The 23,967-nt window shown below is 36.7% G+C and overlaps 1 long non-coding RNA gene across 1 annotated transcript in view; it reads right to left on the reverse strand.

Moving 5' to 3' along the window:
* The window catches only part of LOC112652716 (uncharacterized), a 57,557-nt gene extending 42,630 nt beyond the window's left edge, over window positions 1–14,927 (reverse strand). Inside the window, exons 1-2 of the long non-coding RNA XR_004815098.2 lie at window positions 14,609–14,927; window positions 3,987–4,048 (exon numbers count right to left, since the gene is read on the reverse strand). This is a non-coding gene — a long non-coding RNA (uncharacterized LOC112652716). The remainder of the gene's footprint in view (window positions 1–3,986; window positions 4,049–14,608) is intronic.
* Window positions 14,928–23,967: the final 9,040 nt, after the last annotated feature.

A 23,967-nucleotide genomic window follows, 5' to 3' on the forward strand; every position in this document is an offset into this window, starting at 1 on the left:
GAAATGAGATCTTTGGGAGTGGAGCTCCTATGAGGTTTAGCCTCCAACTAGCTCTCTCTTTTGGTTTTTGCATAAAAAGCCATGAATCACTTATATCACCCTGACCCTTTACAGTTGTTAGCCATTGACAATAAAGGCTAAAAAGTATATCTTATCAATGCACAAGGTGTTGACTTACTCTTTTTTTTTATGCCTTTTGTGTTTTATTTCACAGATAAATAATGACTTAGAAAAATCACCTATCAATTTACCTTTCCATTTACCAATACCATCATCACCAACAATATTAAAATCAATGCTGCATATACTTATGCGATCCTTCACATATCTGAGTATGTCTGTAGGATAATTCATATGAATTAAAATATTGTAATTAATGGTAAGCAATTTAAATTGGTGTATATTGTCAAACTGCCCTTGATAGTAATTTTAGTCTCATGACATTATATTTCTCCAAATCTCCACCAGGACTGTGTGCTTTTTGACCTTTACCAATAACTGAAAAATACTTATTACATTTATTTTATTATATCTGTTCATATGTTTAAGAAGATATTTTTTCTCCTAATAACTGCTCATATTGTCTTTTTCTATCATGCATTACTTTATTGTTTTGTACTGTTTCTAGGTTAAAGAAATTAATTATTCTCCTATTAAACATATGCATCTGTTTTCATCCTAGTTTGACATATTTTTGATTTGTTAATGAGGAGTTTGAATTTTGCCATGCAAAATATTTTGTATTTATATAGCAGATGTATCTGCTCTTATTTTTAAGACTTCTGGAGATTTTGTTATAAAATCCTCCAGAACTCTAAAACTATACATATTTTTAAATGCACTCACAGATTTCTTCCATTATTTATAATTTTGATATTCAATAATTCCATTTAAATGTGAATCAAAATCAAGTTTGTTTCGGCAAAAGACATGAGGAAGGGTTTCAAGATTTTTTTTTAATTAAGGAGATTTGTCACAAATCATCTTATCTCTATTGATTTGAAATCACATATTTCCATCTGTAGCTATATCTATTTTTAGAGTTTTCATGTTCTTCTATTGAGTTTTATGTCAGATTGCACATTTAAATAAACAATTTGTAGTGTAGAGTGATCTCTTTTGGGGCCAGTGCCCCTCATGACATTCTTCTTCCTCTATTTCCTCCATTTCTTCTCCTTCTTTTACTCCATAATATAGCTATTATTACTTTTTCTCACTATTCTTAGTTTATTTCTATTTCCACAAGATCTTCAGAAGCAGTTTGCTATTTTTTTTCCAGACTTAGATGTACATTTATTAGGAAGAAGTTAAATTCCCACACTCATACAGGATGTTTTTTCAAGTGTAAAAATTCATTTCTTGCTCACAGTAATATTTTGTTTTCTTTGTATCATTGTTGCAAAATTATTGTTTAATTTATCTTTCAATATTTAAAAACTTACCTTCAATTATATTGTCAGTATATGTTTGTTTTTACCTTATGCATTAAATATTTGGTAGCCCAACTTTCTGGTCTGAGCTGTATATTTATAAACATAAACTATTAGAATAGTAAATTTGCTGTGTCCATACTTTGTAGCAATTGGTTTCTATGTATTATTTCTTATCCTCACAACCATCAGTAATACATAGCTTTGCTTGGTTTTGATCTCTGCACACCCCTCTTGGGGAATTAATTGGAAGTGGTCATTGCCAGTGGACTAGTTCTTGGAAAAATCTTACACCTTTGTCTAATATATTTGCAAAGGATTCTCAGACAGTTCCTGGAGGTCTTTATTTTCCAGCACCTACATAGCCTTAAACCATATCTATGAAATCCCCCCCTCCAAAAAAAAATCCATGAATTCTATCTACTTCCATTAATTTGTAGCTCCTGTTTCATTAATGTATTTTATAGAATGAACAAATAAACAACAAAAAAAAAACCCACATAGTAAAGGTGGGACAAAGAAGATAAAATATTATCTTACCAATCAGCAATGGGGAAAATTTTATACCTTTAAATTTATAAAATTGAAAATTAAATTTTCATCCAATGCATATATTCAAATAGAAGCTTTACTCACCAGAAAGGTTAGTTCTTGTTCAAATATTAATATTGCTATTAACAATATTGATATTAATAACATTAACACCATATTAGTATGATTATTACTATATATAGATATATTCACCCTTTTGCTGAGGAATTTATACCATTAAAATAACCTTACAGAGAATGCCTCTTTTGCTTGTACAATATTTGAAATTTTGATTTAATTTTCCAATAAACAAATTATGTTAATGTGCAACCAATCTATCTTATCTTATCTTATGTGATGCTTTCACTTAAAGAATATAAGATAATAAGATTCTCTCTGGTAAATGAATATGTGCTATTTAGAAATAAAAGCAATAATAGTAAAACACATATGTAATTCATCTATACTGGAAAAAAAAAACTTGTTTTACTTATTTTTTTATTCAGATTATAGCAAAAAGAAACCTAAAAAGTATATATTATATTTAGTAGGAACAAAATTTGAAGACATTTTAAAATAAACTTTTAAAAAATTCATTTAAGAATAAGCATTTAACTATTCTTTTAACATCAATTTGTTTCACAAAATATAGATTGATAAGCTGATGGCTGACAGAATGAGTTACACATTAAATTTAACTTGATGGTCAAATATAACAGTAGAGAGAGCCTATCAACTGGGGGAGAACATGTGAATAAATTACATTTCTGACAAGCTTTCACAAGGTTGAAAACACATGAAGCACGCTCAAAAGAGTAATGTGTACGTAGAGTACATAGTGACATTTGGAAAATCAATGCATGTTTTCTATTATGGTCTACTTTATTTTTTTATTAAAGTTGGTTATTAAAGGCTTTAAAATATAGGCCAACACAAGTTCTTAGAAGCAATTTTGCTGTATCACTGCAAAATTCGTTCTGAAGACTCATTTTTTTTTTTGAAAACACTTTTTTTTTTTTTTTTTTTATGATAGGCACACAGTGATAGAGAGAGAGAGAGAGAGGCAGAGACACAGGCAGAGGGAGAAGCAGGCTCCATGCACCAGGAGCCCGATGTGGGATTCGATCCCGGGTCTCCAGGATCGCGCCCTGGGGCAAAGGCAGGCGCTAAACCGCTGCGCCACCCAGGGATCCCTGAAAAGACATTTTAAATAAAAACAGTTCTGGGATAAAGTTGTAGCCCCTAGTATTTGATAAAATGAAAAGAAAAGCAAAAATACATTAAAAATATGTTTTAAAAGGGAAAAAAAATCTCACTGCTAAAATTAAACAAGAAAAAAATGGAAAAACTTTATTTCTAAAACATAAGGAGAAAAATAAAATTGTATGGATTTGAGAGAATTAACACAAGTTTTGAGGCATCTAACCCTATCACCTTTTACCAATCTTGCAATCAATAACTTGGAACGTTTTGAGAATTCCCACTAATATTCCGAAATATTATTCTCAGTGGGGAGAAGAAAGATAAATGGAGAGCAAGCTGTATAATCACGCTCACCTTTTCCTCTGCTGGTAGTGGAATAGTAGAAATAGTTTGTCGCCGACAATCAAGAGAAACGAGGTATACACACACAAAAATGAGCCAGAAATTTTACACCCAATGCTATAGCTATAGATTATATGCCATGAACGTCCCTCTAAGTGAGTAGATGGTTGGGTTTGTCGTGAAGATGGATTAATGTGTCAATGACCCGGTGAAATTCCTCACCCTTCCACCTCCACGTCACATGAAACAAACAAACCAAAGCAAAGGCATGGTGTCAGGGAAATATGACTTCCTCAATGGAATAAGCAGGTCTCCCTGCCTGTCCCGGGTCACCAGCACAGTATCAGAGCAAGAGGCAATCTCCACAAACTGTGCCAGGTCATGAGTGAGATTAAATCTAAAAGGAGGGAACGAGGATACACACACAGAACCAGCAAAACACAGCACAAAATACATCTAGGTAGGAGGCCCAAAACCTACCCTGGGATAAAGTGTCACTGAAGAACAGCAGGAAGTTCCCCACAGCAGCGCCCACGGTGGACCTAGTTAATAAAGAAAAGTGTCAAATGAGAGGAGGGATGAGAGCTAATAATTATCAGAATGGCATAGATGGTCGGTAGCAGGCCTCCGGAAACAGGTTCAGTAACCAGGGACATTAATCCCAGAAGTCCTAAAGATTTAAGAACGGTAAGGAACAGAATAGATATAGTGGAAAATCAAATCTCGAACGTGGAGATAAAGCTTGATATAAATACAATTAATTCTTATAGAAAAGAAAATATGATTATATATAATTATGATAATATATATGTAATCATGAAAAAAGACGATTACTAAAAAAGATAAATTGTGCCCCTAGATGGGAAGTGAAAAACATTAAATGAATCACACAGAAAAGAATATGCTGCATTTGAGAATGTTTGGTTAGAAATGTTGTTCCTCTCTAACATACACTGTAAAATATGAATATTCAAAGATAACTCCTAAAAAACATTAGGTAATTTTTGACTAGGTATTCAACTAGCCAAAAAATCAAAAACATATCATACAGAAGCAATGAAAAATCAGTCACATACCAAAATTTTCTCTACAGTATAAATATAAGAGAAAGTAATGCAATGCTTAAAAGGCTTCAAAGAAAAAATATTTTTTAAAGATTTTATTTAGTTACTCATGCGAGTCACAGAGAGAGAGAGACAGAGACACAGGCAGAGGGAGTGGCAGGCTCCATGAGGGGAGCCCGATGCAGGACTCGATCTCAGGACCCTCGGGTCACACCCTGAGCCTAAGGCAGATGCTCAACCACTCAGCCACCTTAGTATCCAAAAATAAATTTGTTAAACATTTAGGTTGTATGTATTCGGAGAAGAATACCTGTGTTTGAAGATGGCCGGGGCGAAGAAGAAACAAGATGTGAGACCTACAGTTAATGGTGGGTACGGAATAGTCTGCTGAAACCCAGAGCTCCAAAGTCCTAGGGGTGAAGTGAGGCCAAATCGAAAAATAATATATTGACTCAGTTGTGGCAACTACGTGTTATCCCCTATTAATTATAAAACTTCATATAGAAATAACAACTCTTAGGACCTTGCTCTGTTGCTGGGAAGGCTACTGTCAGACTTTCAATTCAGAAAGGGAATGACATCGAATGGATGTGTAGGATATGGACACAAAAGCATGTTTTCCGGCAGTAGCTAAGTCAAGAAAAAAGATGTGTTAAAAAGGGTCGTGTCCTCTAACTTGAACTTTTTCTTCTCTTGGCTGACACTGTGCTATATTTTTTTTTCCTATTTCTAGAAGACACTTTTTTGTTTTTTGGTTTAGTGGCTAAAACCCCAGCTTCCTAGTAACATTTGGTTTTTTTTTTTTTTTTTTTTTTTTCTGCTTCAGCCTCTTTGGGAAAGAAATATGTCTCCAGTGTGATTCTTTATAATTTAAATTTTTTTTGTATAAAGGTAGATAATTATACAGATGTTTCAAAATTCAAAACAAAACCTCTATTGATTACAATGAAACAATTATTTTTGGTAAAAGATTAGGACAGTGGGTAGTAAACTTTGTATAAGCAACGCTTCCAAGATTTATCGCAAGGATACCAAGTTGATGATTGTTTCTGTACCTACACATGTAAAAAAATATTAAAGGCATTTGCAAAAAAAAAAAGAAGAAAGAAAGAGAAGAAAGAAAGAAGAAAGAAAGAAAGAGAAAGAAAGAAAGAAAGAAAGAAGAAAGAAAGAAAGAAAGAAAGAAAGAAAGAAAGAAGAAAGAAAGGAAAGAAAAATATATTATTCTAAATCACTGGTAAAACTAGTAAAAGGTCATAAACAAAAATTACCCTCAATCATTAATCTAAGTTATACTTAGTTCTATGTCCGTGAACCACCCAAAACACTTTAATAAAGTTATTCATTCCATAGTTTGGAAGGTTTAGCTTAAAGAATTAGGATGGAGTTCGACTTAAGAGATATCTAGCAGCTCTCTTCAATGACTTGAAAAATAATTAATCTATGAATCTTTCCATTCTACATTTCCTTGAAGGAGAAACATAAAATGAAGAGTAAAAGCTAACACGATGAGATTTTACCTTACCGTAAAAATCCCAAAAGCTATCAAAGAGGGAATTATCTTTTTTTTTTTCAAGTAACTCCCTATAAGAAGTACAAAGGACAGCTAATATCCCACTTTACAGTGAAGAAATTAGAGCTAGAAATTACCATTTGCCCAGATTTGCAAAGTTTAAATTGATAAAGCTTGCAAAAGGAGTATGGATTGGAGTAGTAGCAAAGCCAAATGTTTCTTTTCCTTTCTTTTTTCCCCTTCTTTCCTCCATCAGAGGTGACCCCCAATGTCTAGGCACTTAAGGAGATACCATTACAAGGAAACTAGATCAAACAGCCTTTCCAGATGCCTTCTAAACTGAAGATTCCATAGAAGAGTTAATAGATCAGGATCAACTCTATCAAAGTTTTTAAAGAGAGCCAAGAGACTGAAAACTAAGAGAAAGAAATAGCCAGAGACAGCAGAATATTATTATTTTTTAACAGATATTAGATATGGAAATAGAGCCAACTACTGATTTTCTCTACTTCTAGTCTGGCTTTTTTTTTTTTTTTTTTTTTCCTAGTCTGGCTTTTGCGTTGAAGACCCTGATGACTGGCTGTGCAACTCTCCCATGATGACGTCATAAATACTACAGGAAATACGATCAGTGATGGTGCATTTTTGCATATGATCAGTGCTTTCATCTTATTCATGCCTTGTGCCATAAAATTCCCGAATGCAATGTGCAACGTGGACTTTTTTTTCTTCCTGTTCTCAAATTAATGTTGGCCATCAATATTGGCCCATGGAATTGCTTCTGAACCTATGATCACTGCTTCTTTGTTTCTACCAATGGACTTATATTTATCAATGAGTCTTTTTCTTTTCTTTTCTTTTTTTTTTTTTTTTTTTAAGGATTTCAACTATTTATTTTAAAGAGAGAGCATCCATGTGAGCAGAGAGAAGGGCAGGGGGGGAGGGAGAGAGTCTCAAGGAGACTGCATGATGAGCAGAGAGCCTGACATGGGGCTGGATCCCACAATTCAGAGATCATGACCTGAGCTGAAACCAAGAGTCTGATACCTAATTGACTGAGCCACCCAGGTGTCCCTAATGTACTACTTATTTTTGACACACTGGTCTGATTGGTGTAGGATTAATTTATTGGGTTCCCTTTTAACAACTCTAAAATTTATGAGAGGTCAGATGGTCAATCATCATGATGCTACCCCTGTAAGAAGTTTGCCACCCAACATGCAACTATAAAATTGACTTTTAAGAAGTCTACTGACCTTTCAGACGATCACTTCTAAGTCTGAAATTTACAATACATGCACACATTTTTTTTTTCAAAACTTCCTAATCGGTTTTGTCTCTTTCTTTTCCATGCCAGTTTGTATGTGAATCTGGGGTGCTAACATCAGGAGAGAGGATAAAGAATGAGGTAATGCCACAGGACACAGTGTTGCATATATAGAGAAATAGATGAATGTGTGAGTGATTTGGCTTGGAAGTGAAGCTAAAAAACAAGCAAAAACCGTATTTTTGGTCAAACTAGAAAGTGAAATCAGAAAGTGGATTCCAACATTTACAGTTTCCAGCGCCATCTGATGTCATTCTGCTAGTCAATAAATAAGGATGCATTCAGTATGCACTGTGACGGGTAGCGGTCACCATTAATTTGACACCAAAGAAGTGAATGCTGAATAAAAACAATCGAGTAAAAGAGTGCCTGGGTGGTTCAGTTGGTTAGGCGGCAGACTCTTGATTTTGGCTCAGATCATGATCTCAGGGTTTTGGGATGGAGTCCAGCGTGGGGCTCCATGCTCTGTGGGGAGTCTGCTTGAGAATTCTTTCCCTCTGCATCTGCCCCTCTTCCCATTTGCACTTGCTTTCTCTCTCTAAAAAAATAAAATAAAAAAATAAAATAAACAAATAAGTAAATCCTAAAAGAAAAATTGAGTGACTTAATAAACAGACCGGGTTGACTTAGCCATGTTAAATGTATCATGTTTAAGCTTGCATTCATAATTTAAAAAAAATCAATGTTCAAACATATATTATGATGGTCGTACAATTTGCACAAAAGATTAATATAGAGGTAATGAAATTCCTTGAATGTTTTCACATTGTGTTATTGTTATGTTCAATTTTGAATAGTTCACTGTTTTTCGACTGGAAGCCTTTGAAGCTGCTTGTCCTAAAACTTTTCTTGATACAGACTGATAAAATTTATATCTGTATCTATAATTTCAAGTTTATTAAACACAAAATGAAACAAATGTTTTTATATTTGTGGGGAGCTGAATAAGCTTTAGATAAAAAGTCTGTCCACACATCTTTGATTAACATGGATTCCAGCTATTTTCACTTTAGTTCTCTGGTAACCTCATGCACTTGAAAGAGCCTTATTATTGTGTTTTCCTGACAGTTGAGAGTAGACTATGTGACACTCGATTTTGAGCAAAAGTAGGATATTCTATCTTCTATCACTCCCAGTATGAAATTGTATGTCATTAGAGCATTATTAAAAATGATCTGAGTTTTCCTGTCCAAGAACATGGAATGTTTTTCTAATCACTGTCTATGTCTTTCACTAAAGTTTTATAATTTTATGACATAAAGGACAGAACACCTTTTGCTAGATGTATTCCTTGGTACTGGGTATTTTTTATATCTTACAAAAATACAACGAGATTTTGTATATTCATCTTATTTACATTTGATATACATAAGTTTTGCTGATTTTCAAAAATTTACTTTAACTATAAAATCTCTTTCATTAGGTTTACCATTTGGAAAATCACCAAATAATTTTCAAATTATGAAAATTTAATGTCTTCCTTTTTAATAAGTTTTTTGCTTATTTTCTAATTTTTGCACTGGCATCTATATTTCCTTTAGAATGCTATATGGAAGTAGTAATAGCAGGTTGGCTTGACATGCTTAAAAATATACTTTTAACATTTCAGCTTTATGGTTTGTTTTTGACAAAGTACCAGTAAATATAATTTATCAAGTTAAGGATTTTTTTTAATCCTATCCTGAGCTTGTTAAGGGTTATTATGATAAATGATTATTGAATTGTATTTATTTTGTTTAATTTATGGAAATTATAATACATTACCTCAGATTAAAATGCATTGAACAAGGGTGCCTGGGTGTTCTCAGTTGGTTAAGTTCAGCTCAGGTCCTGATCTCAGAGCCCTGGGATCAAGCCCTGCATCACCCTCAGTTTTATGCTCAGTGAGGAGTCTGCTTCTCCCTCTGCCTCTGCTCTTCCCCGTGCTTGTGCTCGCTCACTTTCTTTCTCAAAAAATAAGTAAAATATTTTTAAAAAATTAAAAAATATAAAATGCATTGAAAGGATTTCTATTGTGAAGTTAACTTGCATTCCTCAAATAGCTAATAATTAGGATTAGCCAATTTTTTAAATATTTTATTTATTTGTTTGTTTATGAGACATACAGAGAGGGGCAGAGAGATAGGGGGAGAAGCAGACTCCCTGCAGGGAGCCTGATGCAGGACTTGATCTCAGGACCCTGGGATGACAACCTGAGCCCAAGGCAGATGCTCAACCACTGAGCCACCCTTAGTCAACTTCTTTATCTCCTTAAGATTATCTCATCAATGTCTTTATGCCAGGAATTAAATAATTCTGATTGGGATCAGAAGCCCTTGTTTGTTTGTTTGTTTGTTTGTTTGTTTGTTTGTTTGTTTCTTTCTTTCTTTCTTTCTTTCTTTCTTTCTTTCTTTCTTTCTCCTAAACTCCAAGATCACAACCTAAGCCGAAACCAAGAGTTGGTGGCCCAATCGACCAAGTCACCCAGGAGCTCCCAGAAGAAGCCCATGTTCTTGGTCACCATCTCATGGTGCCTCTTCATTACCCAGGATCACACTAGGATGAGTGTGCCAGGACATATTTGGCAAATGTATGGCTGTGTATATATAATATTACATTAAATTTTATAATATATCATTATATATCATGTTATATTCATTATATAACATATAATAATGACATGATGCAATAATATATAACATCTTATTGCAACATAATGTATAAATTATTAATTTCAATTTTATATTATTGAAATTAATACAACTGTAAATCAAGAGGAAATGAATAAATCAGACTTCTATCATGAATATATGTCATAATACTGGACATATTAAAAAAACACATCCCTATACACCTACATCTATGCACACATTTACCTCTGCACCTACACCTCTACCTTCATCTTCATGTCTGTGTGTGCATATCCATCTATCTGTCTGTATCTGTATTAGCAAGGGTATAAGGTAAGCACATAATATCCAATTCTAAAGAAAAAATTAATATATAAACCACAGCAATGGAGATTTAAGCATTTGTGTAGAAATACTATATATGTTTTATAAATATGCATATATGAATGCTCATTAGAAAACAGAATCGTGCTGTGCCCCAGGAGAACAGAGTAATGGAGAGAAAACAGGGAAAACAGATGAAAGGAACTGTGATTTTGTATGTTTTTCCTGACTTTATACATACATGTATGTGTAAATATATGAAGTGAGAAGATGATTAATGATAATAATTGGTAAATGAGGAGTGTATGCGTGTACTCGCTTAAGTAGCAAAAGTTTATATTTTAGGGATCCCTGGGTGGCGCAGCGGTTTGGCGCCTGCCTTTGGCCCAGGGCGTGATCCTGGAGTCCCGGGATCGAGTCCCACAGCATGGAGCCTGCTTCTCCCTCTGCCTGTGTCTCTGCCTCTCTCTCTCTCTCTGTGACTATCATAAATAAATAAAAATTAAAAAAAAGTTTATATTTTAAATATAGTCATAAAATAAGTAGAATTTGAAACATGAACTTTTGAGACAATTGATATAATTTTAATCTGTCCTCCATTCTTTAATAACCTCTGATATGTGATTATATCTCAATGGCAGGAATAAAAGAAGTTAATAATTTGGACATCTTAAAAATTAGAGACACCAATTATTTAATTGTCTCAAGATAGCTCTGTGTAAATTATCAAAACTATGCCATGTTTCAGTTTAATGCATTTTCTTGGCTTCTTGTATAATACTTTGAACAGTAGGAAAAAAATGCTTCAAAATTGATGTAATCATAGTTTCTTCTCTGACTCAATATATTCTCTTTCTCATGGGTACAATGCACCTTTATTCTGGATTTCATTTAATTTAATTTAGACAAAATTTAAATTTAAATTAACTCTTAATTTATGGGAGATCTGGATGGCTCAGTCAGTTAAGCATCTGCCTTCCGCTCAGGTCATGACTTCAGGGTCCTGGGATCCAGCCTGGGTCTGACTCCCAGCTCACCAGGGAGCCTGCTTCTCCCTCTGTCTCTGCAGCTCCCCCTCATTGCACTCTCTCTTTCTCTCTCTATCAAATAAATACATAAAGTCTTTTAAAAAAATAAACTTTTATTTTAGGTTTTCTGGTTTAGGGATTGTTATTAAAACTGGTGAAATGAGATGCCTGGGTGGCTCAGTGGTTGAGTGTCTGCCCTCGGCCCAGGTCATGACCCTGGGGTACCGGGATCGAGTCCCACATCGTGCTCCCCGCAGGGAACCTGCTTCTCCCTCTGCCTGTGTCTCTGTCTCTCTCTCTCTCTCTCTCTCTGCATCTCTCATGAATAAATAAATACAATCTTTAAAAAATAAATAAAATTGGTGAAAGAGGGGCATCTGGGGGACTCAGCTGGTTAAGTAGTGGACTCTAGATTTCGACTCAAGTCATGATCCCATGGGTTCTGGGATCGAGCCCTATGTGGGCCTCTGCACCCGAGGGAAGCCTGCTTGAGATTCTCTCTCCCTCTGCCCTCCCCTGTGCTGGTGCATGTGCTTGTGCTCTCTCTTTCTCACTCTCAAACAGATAAATCGTTGAAAAGAAACTGATGAAAGAAAAAAGTAGGAGTGTTTTTCTTACACACGCAGACATTCTTATTCCAAGATGTGTCCAACATCTTTGCAGAAACTGTCACAGCCTCCTAGAATGCAGCTGGATTGATTCGGTCTGTCTCTCCACTTTACAGCAAGGGAGAACCGTGAGGAATTTAAAGGAAAAAGAAGTGAGGAGGGGGCGCTGCCGGTGAGTCTCAGGATAAATGGCCGAGTCACTGAAACCGAAGTAAATGATGAATTCTGTGCCTCACATCATTTCCATTTTAATCTGCCTGAATACAAATAAAACACTGAAATAGAACATGTTCTAGAGAATGTATATTTGGATATTTTATTTCTAGTCAGTCGACTTTCATTCTATTTATGGTTTAAAAATTCCAGCTGAAATATGAGGAGTGATGATATTAGCGAAGTGGTCACTAACTTGCTGATGAGGTACATTCTCGCGTTCTGCTGCTTCATTTGCAAACCCTGTAAAATGAATTCTGTTCTCTGACAGGTCACTTGTCATTCTTTCCCATTTTATTAGAATACAGAACACTTCAACTCAGCACCGGGAATAATGCAGCTATCTTATTTTACGTTACTTCTTGGTAGTTTATATGACAAAGATCTGATCTACTATGCATTTCAGTGTGTCACTATTTTAATGAGAAAGGGCTACCTCAAGAGCATTAATATAGTTGCAGGGAGTAATCGTGGGGCACTGGGTTTAAGTGGGGAGCCAAGAGATGTGACCTGAAACCGTAATATTACCACAGATCGGTAATCATATACGGTATACGCCATTCATCCTCAGATTTAATTTAAATCAGCAAGAGTGGAGCTTCATAAAATCACACTTTAGAGATAGGTGAGCTCCTATAATAACATAATATAATTCTTTCATTTAATAAATGGGAATTCTGAGATTTCCCTAAATGGATTTTAACCTTCTCAAGACCATTCACGTACCCATCCATGGTAGTATATTATAACGCACAATAATTTTTATTTTATAATATCTGTATTTATGTAATAGTACATTTAACAATAAAGTAAATCTAATCATATAATGCATTAGTTTTCTTAGGCCTTGAGGAGAGACTTTCCTTTGGGTGGGCTTCTTTTTAAAAGTTTCAGCAGACACCCCACTGTGCAGGGAGCCTGATGTGGGCTCGATCCCAGGACCCTGAGATCTTGGCCTGAGCTAAAGGCAGACACTTAACCATCTGAGCCACTTAGGTGCCCCAGGGTAGGCTTTTTATCATTCTGAAAACAAATCTGAGAAGTCAAATTTCCAGTTAAGGTACAGGACATCCAGTTAAATTAAAATTTCAGATAATCAATGATTTATTTTAGAGTAATTATATCCTATATAATATTTGTAAGATATTGATGCAAAAAAAAATTTAGCCATATATCTGAAATTCAAATTTAGGGGCACCTGGGTTGCTCAGTTGGTTAAGCATCTAACTTCTGATTTTGACTCATGTTGTGATCTTGGGGTCGGGAGATGAGGCCCCGTGTCGGGCTCCAAAGGAGTCTGCTTAAGATTCTCTCTCTTCCTCTCCCTTTGCCCCTCCTCGCTCACACTCTCTAAAATAAAATAAAATAAATTTCAAATTTAACTGAGTATTTTTATAGTCTTAATCTGGCAACTGCAGTCCCAATCTTCAGCTACTTTTAGAACCTCAGACCATGAATAAAAATCTAATTCACAGGATAGTTTGTCAGTTTTTATTAGTTTATAGTTTCTTGTATATATATATTTTTAAAGATTTTACTTATTTATTCCTGAGAGACACAGAGAGAGAGGCAAAGACACAGGCAGAGGGAGAAGCAGGCTCCATGCAGGGAGCCCGACGTGGGACTCGATCCAAGGACCCCAGGATCACTCCCTGAACCAAAGGCAGATGCTCAACCATTGAGCCACTCCCAAGTTCCTTATATATTAGACTGACTAGCCCTTTGTTGGTTTTTGTATCATGAATATATGTCCCTTCATTATAACTTTTCTTCCATCTATTTTATGTTATGCTTGATGAAAAGAGACTCAGTTTGAATAGAGTCAAATTTCATTAGTCATTTATTTTATACTTAATAATATTTGTGTCTCATCCTTCTCTTTCCCAAAATCTAAAGAATTTACATGTATTTTCTATCAAATATTTGAAGCCTTAGTTCCTAAGATGCAAGTCATAATCCGCATGGCACTGGTTTCTGTATGAAGTGTGAGATAGAAATATCATTTTTCACTGTTACATAAAATAGCAATTTTTTCCCAGCTCGTCTCTCCACTGAAGTATCGTGCCACTTCCCTCACAGAGCCACAGACTCATATATGCACAGGAGTGACTGTAAGCTCTGTGTTTCATGCAAGTTTAGTTCTCCCAAAGGGAACCACCATACTCCCATATTTAAGCAGGACCTGAGACTAGAAATAAATACTTCCATCCAAAACCTTCACGTGACCTGAAGCATTTATCCAAGACAAACATTCTAGCAGGAGGTAGGAAAGGCTTCCTTCTATAGGGTAGCAAATGCAGTCAGACCTGGCTGAAGACTTAAAAAGAAGAGGAAATGTAGGAGATAAAGCAGCTTTGTTGAAATACAGTCATTTGGTCGTGTACATGTAAATAGCAGGTAGCGGACAAAATCATACCTTGCATGCTGTGTAATGTCATTCTTCACAGCTCCCAGGATGCCCATCAGCACTGTCACTTTCTGATCTGGGCTGAGGAAACAGTCACTTTGAATGAAAAATTATAAAAGATATCATTTGCTTCAATTTTGCAATCAAAATTTTGAGGAAGGAGATCCTGGTAGGCCAAAGACTTGATTGTTCTAGCAGCCAGGCTCTAGGCTTGAGCGGGAGAGATGTTAGAAGTCCGCACAATGAGATATAGGATATGTGTGTGGGGAAAGTAGCCACTGGAAAAAGGAAAGGGAAAGTTCAATTTTGCACAGTGTGGTGAATGTGCTCCAAAATATCTGTTGCTGCTGGGTGTTGAGTCTGGAAGCAGGTGTTTCCTCATTGCCTTATCTTGCAAAAAACCCATGTCTGGTGGTGCAGATTGAGCAACTCAGCAGAATCAGCCATGCTGGAGGAGAGGAGGCACAGCCTTGATCTTTCTTATAAAATAAGCTTAAGAATGCATGACTTATTTTGTCCCTCAAAAAAAATAAGTAAGAAACTGTAATATACTAAAAAGTAAAATCTGTATATGTGGGGAGAAATCAGAGATATCATAAAATAATCCAGCTGCAGCAGTTGAGAGATTAAGCTGTCTCAATGGGTATTATGCATAAAGAAGGTAATGTTTACTTCTGGGATAAGAAATAATTTACAGATATCTTGCACTATTTTCCTGTGCTAACGAGTTTTAGAATCTGCCTTCAGATTTCAGGTAAAATTGATGCTCTGGAAGAAGACATACATGTTTAGACTCTCAAATGCTTAAGATCATACACCACAAATTAAAAGGAGAAAAAAAAGCACCATGAACCCCTACTGAGCACTGAATTTGGCTTTTTATTTATTTCAACTGCTTCAGGATTGCTTTTAATTGGAAGTTAACACTGAGGCAAAGAAGGCACAATGAAGCTCTTCAATCTTCATCATGAATCACTATGAACACCGATAACACAAGCAACAGAAAAGGGGAAAAAAAGAATACATAAATTGGACTTAACCAAATTTGAACTTTTATGTCTCAAAAAAATGCCATAAACAAAGTGAAGAGGCAACCCACAGAATGAGAGAAAATATGCGTGAATAATATGTCTGATAAGGGACTTATACCTAGAATATATTTAAAAAAAACATAATTCACTGGTAAAAACACAAACCAAAGGAATTGGTCAGACATGTCTCCCAATGTGACATACAAATAACCAACAAGCACATGAAAAGATGCTCAACATCATTAGTCAATAGACACAAATCAAAACCATTATGAGTTATCCCTTGACACCTACTAGGACAGGGGTAATAAAAAACACAGAAAATAAAAAATGCTGATGATGACATTAATGGTTGGCTGCAGGGTGGGGTTGAGAGAAGCAGGACATGGGCGTAGGATGATTTTGGGAGGGGGTGATGATGACAATGTTTTATAACTGTGGTAATGCTTACACAGCTCTATGAATATATGAAAAATTATTGAATTTACCCTTCAAATGGGTGAATTTTATGGTATGTGAATTCTATGTCAATAAATGGGTTACAAAATAATTAATAATAATAATAATAATAATAATGTCACTATAGTCTCATCCACAGTGCTCAGTGGAGCCTAGAGACAGAGCTAAATCCATTAAATGGGAAATAAGCATTCTCAGTAACACTCCATTCAGTTGAAGCAGGTAATGGGCAGGAATCACGATGAGAACTTGCCCCACTGATTTCAGGTAATGCCCTGTGACACAGAAAGAACATGTTGAAATTTTTTTTTAAAGACAGCCTAGAACGTGGGAAGCTTATCTTCACTGAGTGTGAAAGGTCTACCAAGACTGGTTTGGAGTCCAGGGAGAGAAAGCTGCGAGCCATCACTACCCGAGGTTAAAAAAAGATAATAACAATGAAAACAGCCTGAATAAAGACCCTCTCTAAGGGGGTGATAGGCCAGAGTCACCGCATAGGACTGCAGGAGGAGTTCAGCAAGGGGATGACAAGCACAAAGCACCGCCTGAGACAGGGGGTTTTAACCACAAGGATAGTGTATGGGACGCATGTGGCTTCGGCTCTGGATTGAGACAAAACTGATTAAATGAGATACTGAAGGTCAAAAGTCCATTAAAAACAAAGAGGAAATCCCCAGGAAGTGTGGGATCAGCAAACTAGTTTGTCCTAGATGGAGGCAAAGAGCTAACGAGCTCTGCAGGAAGGAACAAGGCAAGGCTGGAGACAGACTGAAAACCCATACACCTGACCAGCTGTGACAGAGCGAGCCGATGCTGGCAGGTGGCCGTGTTGTCCCAGCCACAGCCACCAAGCCTGCAGGTGCACCTGCCCCGGCCAGCCCAGGGCTGGCAGCTGTTGGCACCTGAAAGCAACAGCCTGGGCCATTAGTCGAGGTGGAGAAACAGCAGTAGTTCTGTCATCAAGACGAAGCTTGACCACAGTCACTGCAACTTTCCATAGTTGATTGGGCTCTCAGGTGTTTTTCTTCTATTTGATATTTTGCAGTAACAAAATATTTCTTTATTATAGCAAAACAAATAGGCATTGAACGCTAACTACGCTTCTCAAGTGAAAATATGAAAGTATTTCACACGCCGAAGGCTTCCTACTTTGCATAGGTTCACCTTGCTAGTGTGATAGTGATTTTCTCAAGATCTATAGGAACCCAAACTGGTTTTGTCTGAGTTTATTGACTAATTCATTAAAAAAAAAAAAAAATGGAGCAAACTTTTATTTTTGACATGTTCCACATAATTAAGGGGAAAAAAAAAACACAACCTTTTTGATTTAAATCTTTATTGATGGGTTAAATTATTCTTAGAATGGCTATATAAACTGGAATATACCAGTAACTGTTTCTCTAAATGAATGTATAGGATGAGCGACAGGAAAGGAACATAAACTTAGAGGAATAAGAATGTATATTTGCATCTTTTTTATTTCCAAGTTCATGCATATTTGCGAATTAGAACTTGAATAGGAAAATGTCTGCCTTTCTTTTCCTTTCATGCCAACAGTATAATTTTCCTTGCGTTAGCTAAATGCCACTTCAGATATAAGGATGAAAAGGGATAAAGAAGAGAAAGAAGATAAAAGAAACAAGGCAACAATAAGCAAATGAAAGCGACCTCTCATGCAGCTTTAAAGAGACTCATAAAAAAAAAAAAAAAAAAAAAAAAAAAACCTGTATGGCGCTTCTCTGCACTTCTCTCTCTCAGATCCTTGTTCCTAGCTCACCTTCAACCATATTGCAACGAAATTCAACTAGAATAGAAACTTCCTCACTTCCCATTACCATTCTCCGAGCTTACAAATGTTGGAAATAGGCAGCAGAGCTTCTGAATTACTAAAGAAAAATTTCTGATATTTTCTCAACATAATTACAAGTGTTTAAGGGCCTGTGTAATCAGGTCTCTTACGGACTGCTGGGTTATTTTAGTTGTACTCACAGAATAGATAAGCAGAACATCGATAAACCTCAAGGAGTAGGATCCTCTAACATTTTAAGGAATCTATTCAAATAGCTTCAGTAAACAACATTTATTAACAGAGAATATGAAATATTTCCGGTATGTTCTGTTTTTGTTTTTCTTTTTTTTTTGTTTGTGTGTTTTGAGACAGAGAGAAAGAGATAGAGAGCTTGAGTGTGAAAGGGGCAGAGGGAGAGAGAAAGAGACTCCTAAGCAGGAGCCACACTCATAGTGGAGCCTGCCCCATGGCTTGATCCCATGACCCTGAGATCATGACCTGAGCTGATTTCAATAAGCCTGTGCCAACCAACTGAGCCACCCAAGTGCCCTGAAATATTTCTGTATTCTTAAAACCATTTGCTATTTTGTTTAAGTCAGAAGTTATAGTCAGTAACTGCAATACAGCTTTATTTTTTTAAGATCTTATTTATTTATTTCAAAGAGAGGGAGAGAGAAAGAGAGAGAGAGAGACAGAGAAAGCCCACACAAGCCAGGTAAGAGGCAGAGGGAGAGAGAGAGAAGCAGACTCCCCTCCGACCAGGGAACCTGATGCGGGGCTGGACCCCAGGACCCCGGATCATGACCTGAGCTGAAGGCAGGTGATCAACCCACTGGTCCACCCAGGTGCCCCTGCAATACAACTTTCAAAGAGGGATTTTCAGCTTTCCCTGTGAATCAGCAATTAATCATTATGAGTCTCCATACCAGTATTGTTCCTGGAATAAGAATTTCAAGAGAAAAATACAGTAAGAAAAAATTTAACATACTTTGCCAGAGGGAAAGAACTGCTTCTTTATTCAGAAAACAAAACAAAATGAAGCAAAAAACAAAACAAAACCACAGCACTTCAGTGAGCCTCCACTGTGTATACATATTAAGGACAGGTATAAACCAAAGGCAGTTAAATTTGCTTTTTAAAAATAAAATAATAGGGGTATCTGGGGCTTTAGTTGGTTAAGTGTCTGACTCTTGACCTCAACTCAGGGCTTTATTTTAGGGTCATGGGTTCAAGCCCCTTTGGGCTCCAAACTGGGTATGGAGCCTACTTAAAAATATAATAATAATAATAATAATAATAATAATAATAATAATAATAAATACAAAGTAGCATACTGATACCCCCTGTACGGTGGTAGGAAGACACATCTAGAGAAGATCAGGAGAAAGATGACCAGAAAAGGGGGTAAAAAAGCCCCAAATACAAAAACCCAGCAACAACAATTAAAACAACAATAGAACTACTGAAGGCATGAAGCAGTAACTGGTTGTGGAAAATCACCAGTGAGTTTGTAAACTGTGATATAATCACACTCTGAAAAATCAAAATCTTGAGTAAATGAATGTTACTTGTAAAATCTGGTGACACAAGAGTCGAGGTAGAGAGCAGGACAATGATGCAGTACCCTCAGCTTGGATAAGAGGCCTTGAAAATAATTTTTTTAAAGATTTTATTTATTTGTTCATGAGATACACACAGAGAGAGTCAGAGACACAGGCAAAGGGAGAAGCAGGTTCCATGCAGGGAGCCCGATGTGGGACTCCATCCCAGGACCCCGGGGTCACGCCCTGAGCTAAAGGCAGATGCTCAACCACTGAGCCACCCGGACATCCCAAGGCCTTGAAAATAAATCCTCCAGTCCCATTGTATCCTGATGTCATCATTCCAACGTGAGGTCAAGCATATGTCTATCCAGCAGGGGGGAGAAGCAATGATGACAAAGCCTCCTTGATCACTTAATTCCAGGCGCTTCCTTCCAATTTGGCTCTTTACTATTGGACATTTGTATAATAACATAAAGATTGACTGTGTGGTAAAGTGATTGTATTTGTTTCCAGAAGCGGTTGCTCAGGATGCGTGTCTTTAATATTCCACTACAGGCAACACGATAGGCTTACGTTGAAACCACGCTCTTAGCAACAGTCCATGAACTAAAGATGAAATCCAGCAGATTTAAGACAGATCTCTCTCTCCACGAAAACCGTATCTGACCTCTTGAACCCAGGGCCCTCACTCTCAGCAGCGTCAGCTCTCCACTGTTGATCGTCATCATGGAAGGTGGCTGGGTCTTGAGTGAACTATTCGTCATCACTAGATGCCTAATCACAGAAGCAGCAGCAAAAGGGAGCCAGAGGTTTAGGTACAAAAAAGGTGGGCCCAGACTGTGGGGTGCCACAGTTTTTAGTGAAATTATTTAGGGCCTGAGGGGCCGAGTTTTGCGCTTAAATTAGACAACCTATTTCAATGTTAGGTAAGATTTTTCTTGGTCTTTCCACAACTTGGAAAACATGGATCCCATCACAAGAGATACATTTCTAGTTGAACAGGCAACCGTATCCTCTGTTGAGAGAGCCTATCTGTACCAGGGGACCAGGAATGTTCTAGAAATGGCTACTGACTGCATATGAGTGTATTTAGTACCTGCAGGAAGCCTTAGTCCAAAACCCAGAGACCAGAAATTCTTAGCAGGATCTTAGGATGAAAATTTCACACTTGATATTAAGACACCTGAGTGAAAAAACAAGCTGGATTTAAAATTTTCTTTCGGGCTACTTACACTGTATTCAGACACTCTTATTTTGGAAAATCTCATCTAAGTTTGCTAAACGTCAGCTTTGTATAGGTGCTTTCGCAGAGCTCCCTGGTATGGAATATGCATCTTCCAATGTCCAAGGTGCCCAATTATCTGCTAGGCCTCCTCTCAGCACTGAATAGTGATAGGGCCGGCCCTCTATCCCTTAAGGCTCTTGGATGTCTTTAGGGCTGCTAACGCGTACGTCCCAAGAAAGTCACTACGGTATCAGAAACTGGAATTCTGTCCTCGTTGAGTGCTTTTTAACCTTTGAGGAGCGGAGTTTAGATGGGAGGTGGTGGGAACAACACAAAACAACAACAAAAATATTGAAACAGAAAACTTCTAAAGGCATCATGGAAGACATGATCCAAAGGTCTAATTGCTCCCTCTTCATGTTTTTGTTTTATTCTGTTTTGCTTTTCCTATGAAATTCACTCGGTTGGAAAGACACTCCTGGCCTTTATCCCCTCTTTCACATTCTTTCCTTGGAAAACTGAGCAGTTTATTTGATCTGAAAGAGTTAGAAAAGTAAACTGAGTGTTCCCGACTCAAAAATTTCAAAGAACGAGAAGGCTATTGGAACACTTTAGGCAGGAGATAATCCTTATCATCTTTTTTAAATAATTATTTAAAATTGAATAATGATCATAATAATTATTATCTCATTAATGTAATTACAGAGAATATTTTTTTTTAAAAAAGAACATTTGAGAGAAACCAATCATGCATAATCAGCTGTGGTCCATCGTGTGCTAAAATTTGTTCACAGCACTGGGAAGAGGCTGCGCTAATCGAATGGTAGTGAGGGACAGGAAAGAAAAGGAACCTACACAGAACATGCTAGCTAGAATTAAGCACTATCTGTATGTATAAAATGGTAAGGAGGAAAATTTCTAATTTCCTTAGAGCAAAGACCAAATATGTAGTGAACAGGAAGCCATGTGTTGGGGGTAGGGAGCAATGCTGAGTGGAGGAACATTAACAAAGACATGCTTCCTCCATCAGGAATGGCCTGGAGGCCCATGTAGCTACCAGGCAATAAGCCGAGGAAAGTGACCGGGGCTGCCTCTGTCAGCAAGGTGACCAAGGCAACACTGAAATAGAGTTGTGTAGACCCAAATCTTCATTTATTAAATCACTTCTATTTATTTTTTTTATTTTTATTTTTTTTACATTTTGTATTATGTTGTTGAGCATTTGTTTAAACCAAAATAACTCATTCCACATCAAAGGTATTTTCATATTGTTCTGTTTAGGGGCTCCCCAAAGTAGTTTCTTCTATAATATTCTTCTGGCCACTTAAGTCATTTTAAAACTATAGTAGTGGGACAGCTGGGTGGATCAGTGGTTTAGCACCTGCCTTTGGCCCAGGGGCTGATCCTGGAGTCCCAGGATCGAGTCCCACGTCGGGCTCCCTGCATGGAGCCTGCTTCTCCCTCTGCCTGTGTCTCTGCCTCTGTCTCTGTGTCTCATCTGGATAAATAAATAAAATCTTAAAAAATAAAATAAAATAAAATAAAACTTTAGAAGTAACATGTGGAAATACTTCATGGAGCAAAGTCTTTCTTGGGGTAAACTGTGAGATCCTCTGGGTACTAAACAGTATATTTTAAATAATTTAGGAAAACATCTCTTAGGCTATCTCTTCCCAACTGGAATTACTAACATTTTCCATTCTCTCTTTGAAAAACACTCAGATGGGAGTGCATGTATCTCTTTAACATCCTGATTTCACTGGCAGTATCATTCACAATAACCAAGGTATGGAAAAAAATGTAAGTGTCCATCAATGGATGCATGGATAAAGAAACTGAGATACATTTAACCTTAAAAATGATGAAAATCTTGCCATATGCGACAACATGAATGAAACAGGAAGACATTATGCTAAGGGAAATAAGCACTTTCAAAGCATAAATACACCATGCTTGCATTTATATGGAATATATAACATAGTCAAACTCACAAAAACAGAGAGTACAATGATGATTTCCAGGGACAGGGGGCTGGGGTAATGGGGAGCTGCTGGTCACTGGGTATAAAGCCATAGTTACGCAGAATGAATAAGGTCTAGAGATCCACTGTACAACATTGTAGCCGGTAGTTAACAATACTCTACTGTACACTTAAAAATCTGTTAAGAAGTAGATTTCATATTTTTTTTACTATGATAAAGACTGTAATAAAATGAAAAAAAAATAGAAAAGAAAAATGCTCAAAAATGCCCATGGCTCACTGGACACTTATGCTGGTATCCTACTCCCTGTAACCAGGTGTACACCTTTGTTTTCACCAACTGTGTTGTTGGCTTATCAAAAATCAGTTGTGTCATCACACCTGTCTGGGTCAATAGTGTATTTTTTATTATAATTATTTAAGGTAATTTTTTACAGTCTCTTCCAGAGGAAGGGCTTTGACTCCATGGAAAATCGTCACTGAATAAATATACAATTATAAGTTTAAAGCTTAAATGAAATGTTTAAAGTATCTACATATCATTTTTAATTTTCCACTTTATTTAACTTTTGAAATTAAGTTAGTGCTTACCGGGCTCAAATAGAAGGGCTTCTACTCTGTAGTGTCACTGTTTGTCCTTTCCGTTTGTTTGTTTGTTTGTTTGTTTGTTTGTTTTAAGATTTTATTTATTTATTCATGAGAGACAGAGAGAGAGAGAGAAAGGCAGAGACCAGGCAGAGGGAGGCTCCCTGCAAGGAGCCTGATGTGGGACTCAATCTCGGATCCTGGGGTCATGGCCTGGGCTTAAGGCAAATGCCAACCACTGAACCATCCAAGTGTCCCTCCCCTGATTATTTATCATTAACAATTCCTTCTTTTGATCTTCAGAACTCTGTTTATTTCTAGGGCTCCCTTCAGTCAGTACAATCTCTGAGAGTATGAGTATCTTAAGGAGTTTCAGCAAATGTTTTAAGAGTGACTAGCTCCCCAAACTGACCCCCAGCTACACAGCTAGACCCTGATAAGATGGGCCATGCTGCAGACGCCTGGAATGGAAATGGGCTAGAACACATATTATAATATCATGATGCCTCCTAAGGCCTGGTGTTTAGGGAGCAAAATATTTATGTGTAGGAAAAAGAAATAGGGCTTTCTCGTGGGATGTTAAGAGGGATTTTTTATTTCTGACTCTAGTTAAGCGTGTGTCAGGTTTGAAAAAAATGAGGAAAAAAAAACAAAAAAAAGCTAGAGGACAAAAAGGCAATGGAGCCAAGAGTCAGGCCCAATTAAATTATGTAACCTAATGGATAACTTTGTGCGTGTGGGCTCAGCGCTTGAG

Source organism: Canis lupus, chromosome 4, assembly GCF_003254725.2.
Source record: "Canis lupus dingo isolate Sandy chromosome 4, ASM325472v2, whole genome shotgun sequence".
Lineage (NCBI taxonomy): Eukaryota > Metazoa > Chordata > Mammalia > Carnivora > Canidae > Canis > Canis lupus.